This window comes from Herpailurus yagouaroundi, unplaced genomic scaffold (genome assembly GCF_014898765.1).
Source record: "Herpailurus yagouaroundi ecotype Mexico unplaced genomic scaffold, PumYag 141, whole genome shotgun sequence".
Taxonomy (NCBI): Eukaryota; Metazoa; Chordata; class Mammalia; order Carnivora; family Felidae; genus Herpailurus; species Herpailurus yagouaroundi.
Window position 1 is genome coordinate 72,787,019 of NW_024412396.1, and position 5,642 is coordinate 72,792,660.

The window sequence follows — 5,642 nt, forward strand, 5'->3', positions numbered from 1 at the left end:
CCAAAACCCAGGCCCAGATCCTTCCCTGCTCTCTCCTACACTTGGAGTGCTCGGCGGTTGGCTGCAGCTGCCTCACTCACAACAGATTTTACAAGGCTGGCCTCCTGCCAGGGTCCTTTTAGAAGTAAAAATAGCTGAAATAAGCCTGCTCTCCCGGAACCGTGAAAACATTTCGCCATACCTCAAGCTTTCACCTACTGCCGCATCATTCTATACCCCCATTAGCAGACTCACTCCTGTGACACCAGGCCGTGGGACCCTGAGGGGCCGTTCTGAGGCCCGTGCAACTTAGGGCTCAGCTTTAAATGGAGGGGGGGGGGGTGTTCAGCTGGACACAGGCCGTCGCCGTCTTGGTCGCTGCTGAAGTGCGCCTAACCACGCAAGACCCGCCGTTCGTGAAAAAGAAATGCTTTCTCTTCTTAATGGCACCTGCTGGGGCACGCCATGCCGGGGTATTACATTCCGGGCACGATTTACCCCTTCCAGTATTAGGGTCCTGGGCTTTGGGCATGTGCTCTCAGGTCAGTGACAAAAATATCTCTTAAGATTTTTTAGCTAATGGTGCATTTGCGAGGTCATTCAAGGCAAAGACCAGAAGGATTAAAAGATCTGACTCCTTCCTGAGGTCCTTAGTTGTAAAGGACCAAAGAAGACGTAAAACAAAGATTTATTCAGTTTCAGCCGGACAGCTCAATGGCACAGCCCCGTAAGAACCAGGAAAAAAGAAACATCTGGCCAGAAAAGCGCACTTGTTTACGAAAAAAAAAAAAAAAAAAAAAAAAAAAAAGGTTTAAGAGTCTTCTCCAGTTTTACCAAGTTCTTGGACGAAAATTAGGCTGATCATGAAAAACAATGTGGAACCTTGGGAGCACGGAGGCAATACAGGCAGGAGAAAGAACATCTTGTTTCTTCCTCGTCCAGCTGCCTCGGACCCCGGCCCCCTCCCGAGCGCCCCCGGGGAGAAGCCCCGCCCTGGTAGGTAGCCCTGGGGAGCACGCAGCTGCGGTGCTCCCCACACAGGTGGCCGGCTCCTCTCTGAGGCCAAACCCTTGTGTGGGGGAGGGCGGGCTCTGAACGGATGCTCACGGAGGGCGAGGGCCGTGTTTTGCTGCCCCCGATGACCAAGCGCCCGTCTTCCGAGCTCCGCGCACACCGCCCTGGTGCCGCTGGCACCTAGCTTGTGACAACCACTTACGCGGCGTGCTGGGAGGGGGGTGCGCCTTTGGAGCTGTGGACAATGGCCGTTTTGTAAGGAAGGAAGCCTGAACTGGCAACGTGGCCCCAGGCCCAGGCTGGGAAACTCAGCTTCTTTTCCAGGCCTGCCGTTGACTCAGCAGGGCTCTGAGGCCAAGCCCTGCTCTAGGGTCGGCCCAGCCCCCTCCTGACGTGCCCGGTAGCCTACGGATGAATGGCAGTCGCAGGACGGTGGCCCCTTCGGCTCTCCCTGGGATGCCAATGGGACAGACGGGTTAATACCGGAAGACGCTTTGAACTTCTTGGCACAGAGCGGTCTGGAGCGCGGTAATTAACAAATCTTACCACGGAGGTGGATTAAGGTCAGAAGTTCCTTGGGGGCCTGGGGAATAGAGCTGGCTCGTGGCTGGATCTCTGGAGCCCAGGCCGTTTGCAGCCCTGCGCAGAGGCAGCAACGGTGTGGGGCAGGGCTGGGTCCCCGGGCCAGGCCACTTGGGTCAGCAGCTCAGGCTCACCTGTTACAAAAGTGGCCGGCTTTGGAAAAGCTCACAGTACTGGAGAAACACACACACACGCACACGCACACACACACTATCACCATGAAAGTAAAGGCCAGAGAAGAAATGGAATCCTACTGCCAAAGCCAGCCCGACGGCCACCTGGCTAATGGAAGCTTCATGTTGTGGGAATCGGAGATAGAGCTTCTAACGGTAGTCGGTAAGGAAGATGCTGACGAGACACCTAACCAGGTAAGGCTGCCCCACTGCCATCTACCGAGGGGGCCTAGAAGTCTCTGACAAACCCTGAGCGACCCAGACCTGAGTTCCCACATCCCTCTGGAAAGAGGACGTTCCTGGAAACCTTCACGGCAGATGCCAGTTTGAGAAGAGCATGAAACGAAGCTGTGACTCTCGTCACAGTGGCTCGTTCTCCTTGTCTATAAAATGGGGTGCCAGACTGGCCGTCGTCCGACTTTCCAGTCCTTTACACACACGGTGGGTGGTCTGTGGACACTTCTGCTGCCCTCCCGAGCCCCTGGGAGACACTGAGGAACTTGAGTCCCCACGCTCTGCCAGCCCCGAGGCTGTCACCCACCGCAAATGACCAGACTTTGGCACGACATGAGCTCATCTCCGGCCAGGTCAATGCAGCATTCTGTACTGTTCCTTCCTGCCCATCTGCCCTTCCAAGTGTTCCCATGGCACCGCAAAATTCCACCCTGGGGCCACGAACTTCTGTCACAGGGACACGGAGGTGACGCTCCCGGCTCCTGAGCTCCCCCGTGTATTTGAATCCACGTGCTGGCCCGATGGCGGGCCCGTGGCGCCCTTGGTCTCTGTGCTGGCTCCGCACTAAGTCTTCTTGGGTCTCCAAGTCTCTTTGGCCCTGTGCTCCCCAGGAAGTCCTCCCACATCAACCTCAGCTAGCCCTCCCGTTGGTGAATCTCTTCCAAATCTCCTGAGCGTTCGAAACACATTTTTAAGCAGGGATCTGATCTTCGGGCTCACAAAGTCCATTCTCACCAGTAGGGCACCCCACCCCCTCCCAGGGGCCCTGAAAGTCTCCTGTCCCTGCCCCAACAGCAGTGTGCTCACACGCGTAGAGAGGACTCACAAAAGCGTAGAATTTGTTCTGCTTGCCTGTGTTTGTCGTACCCCTTCTGAGGCTAAAAGCACAGCGCGCCCGGGAGGAGCTGAAACCACTGAGGTCTCCAGAGCACCGTCCCTCCCACAGCCCACGAGCCCCGCGGCCAGCTCGGTGATGACCACCTAAGTCCAAGAGTAGCAGCCTCTACATCCGCCCTCCCTCCCCACCTCATCCCACCCATCACAGCCCCATCCACGTGGCCGCCAGGCCAGCTCCCTCTGCTCCTGTAATTCCCAGGCCACCTCGCCCTTTCCACCACCCAGGGGGATCCTTCCTTCCACCCCCCACTCTCCCATCAGGAGGGCCGCAAAGCCTCCGGTCTTCCAATCCCCCAAGAGACCCCGCACACCAGTGCCGAGCGGTCCTTCTCGAATGCTTTCTCGGCATCCCCTAGCACGGTGCCTGAGCCGGGGTCAGAGCGCAGCGCGTGGTCAGTATGGACCACGTGGGAGCATCTGCTGAGTGGATCGTAGCCCTTCCTCTTCTTAGACGCCACGGCTCCTCCGTTGCCCTGAGGATGTGGTCATCCGGGTGGCTTCAGAAGCTGTCGGTAACCTGGCAGCTGTCCCCCCGACCAGTCCTTGACCCAGACCCTATGTGTCTCAGCCACCCCGGACTCTTAACTTCGAGCACCACTCTCTGCTTCCAGGCTGTGTTCATACAGCTCCTTCTCCCCCTTACATCCGCCCTCGCCTCCCCTGTCACTGTCCCGTCATCCCTCACCCCCCAGGGGTCCCTTCTCTCCGGCAGCTTTGCCGACCTCCGTGGAGGGGCCCTCCCCCGCCCTTGCTCCCACAAGGGTCCCCGCCAGCCTTGGCCGAGCCAGGCCCACGGCCGCGGTGGTTAGGTCGAGGTCCACGGTCTGTATCTGCCGGCCTTTCTAGAACATGCATGCGTCTCGATCCCCGGCGTGTCTTTCCCCCCCATGCCACACCAGGACACGACCACACCCGAGGGCCCCTCTTAGCTGAGGCTCAGCCTGGGTCTCCGTGTGCCAGCCGAGCGTGCTGCCGTGGCTGGTTCCAGGCCCAGGACAACCTCGCCTTCAAAAATTGCCTTGTTGGGGCGCCTGGGAGGCTCAGTCGGTTGAGAGTCCGACTCTTGATTTCAGCTCGGGTCATGATCCCTGGGTCCTGGGATCGAGCCCCGAGCCGGGTGCTGTGCTGAGATCGGAGCCTGCTTGGGATTATCTCTGTCCCCCCCCCCCTCTCTGCCCTTCCCCTGCTCTCTCGCTCTCTCTCACTCTCTCTCTCTCTCTCTCAAAATAAATAAATAATAAACTAATAAAAAAAAATTGAACTGCTTTGTTTGTGTGCGTGGAAAGCCAGTGTTCTCCGGTTATCTCAGAATCGTTTCCGTCTCACTGGAGAGTTACTGCTCTCACACAGAGAGGCCGGAGAGCGCTGGGGTGGCCCACGCGCCAGCCAAACGGCCCTGCCCTTTGAACCACTTCTGTTCCAGAGCAGCCTCGCACGCCGGGCCCAGGTGTGCCAAAGCTCTGCGCTAACAACACGGAAAGCCAAGGAAGCCCGGCTCCCACCCGCGGCCCCCGCCGGGCGCGGCCGGACCCTCTGATTCAGGCGAGTGGGACGGGGCCGCCTCGTGGGAGACTCTTCTCGCCCATCTGTGTGTCCTCACGTCGTCTCCGGATGCATCTGCCGTGGCACCAAGGGAGGAGACGGCCGTAAATCATCTGCCCCCACGGTCCCTAGGAAAATATTAAAAGCGCTCAGCATAGGTGTGGTTTTGGCTCGAGGGCAGGAGGGCCAGCCCGAGGTCCCGCAGCCCTGGGAGCAGGAGTCTCACAGCGCTGTATCGGTGGCATCCCCGAAGGCTCCCCCCCTCCATAAATCGCCCCGGGCCCTGGCGTCCTGACCGGGAGTTTCCCGCTCCTGCTCACCCCAGGGCGAGGGGGTGCTGTCGGCCGCTCCCATCCGACGCCACGGGCTCGGGCCTCGGCTTAACCTTGCCTGACCCCGCAGAGGCCCCCACGCTCAGCGTCCCACACACCACACGCAGCCACAGGATTACACAACACCATCCCGAAGCTGCAGGGAACACCCTGTACAGGCGAGGCCCAGCCCCTCGGCCTGCAGAAGACAAATAGGAAGGAGGAAGGGACCCGGGCGCTGCAACGGGCGGATCCCATCGCAGCCCGACCCCCGTCACTCGTCACCCGTCACTCGAGGACCGGCCACCTCCCTCAGCCCCAGCGGCCGCCTCCGCAGAATGGGCACAAGCGGCCCACGGGGTGCGGCGCAGGCTCCGTGTACCCCGAGACCCCCAGGTCTCATCAGACCCCGTCAGGATGCGGCGGTTGGCGGGACGAGACGGGAGGATGAGGGCTCGCGGCGTGGATTTCGCTGGGCTCCCGCTTGGGATAAGCAGCCGGCAGAGAACGGGCTGTTATGATCTTTCCTTTCATGTCCGGCCAGGAATACGGCTCCTCGGAGCAGAGGGCTGCGTCCGGGCTCCTCAGCAGGGCTCGGGGGCCAGCTGTCCCAGAATGACTCTGGCCTCGGCTGGCGAAGGTCTCTGCCAGGAGAAATGGTGAAAGTGGCATATAAACAAGGAGACTTCCCGCAAACACAGGCCTGAGCTACCAGATCCTCGAGTTGCTCTGCCTGCCTCCCTGGCCCCTGAAGCCACCGGGAGGGAAGGCCGGGACCTGGGGGCCTGTTCCGACGGCACCCTCCTCACGGAGGCCACGGGGGACAGGCGGGACGGAGCCGCCCCCTGTGACACGCCCTGCAAGCCACGTGTCTCTCTGTGAGACGGGGACTTCCCCAACGGCACCTATC

At 60.1% G+C, this 5,642-nt stretch overlaps 1 long non-coding RNA gene across 1 annotated transcript; it reads right to left on the bottom strand.

Moving 5' to 3' along the window:
* Nucleotides 1-4,129: 4,129 nt before the first annotated feature.
* LOC121032293 (uncharacterized) lies at nt 4,130-5,373 on the bottom strand. The gene is made up of 2 exons (XR_005791198.1): nt 4,742-5,373; nt 4,130-4,549 (listed from the first exon to the last, which is right to left on the bottom strand). It is a non-coding gene; the product is annotated as an uncharacterized LOC121032293 (long non-coding RNA).
* Nucleotides 5,374-5,642: the final 269 nt, after the last annotated feature.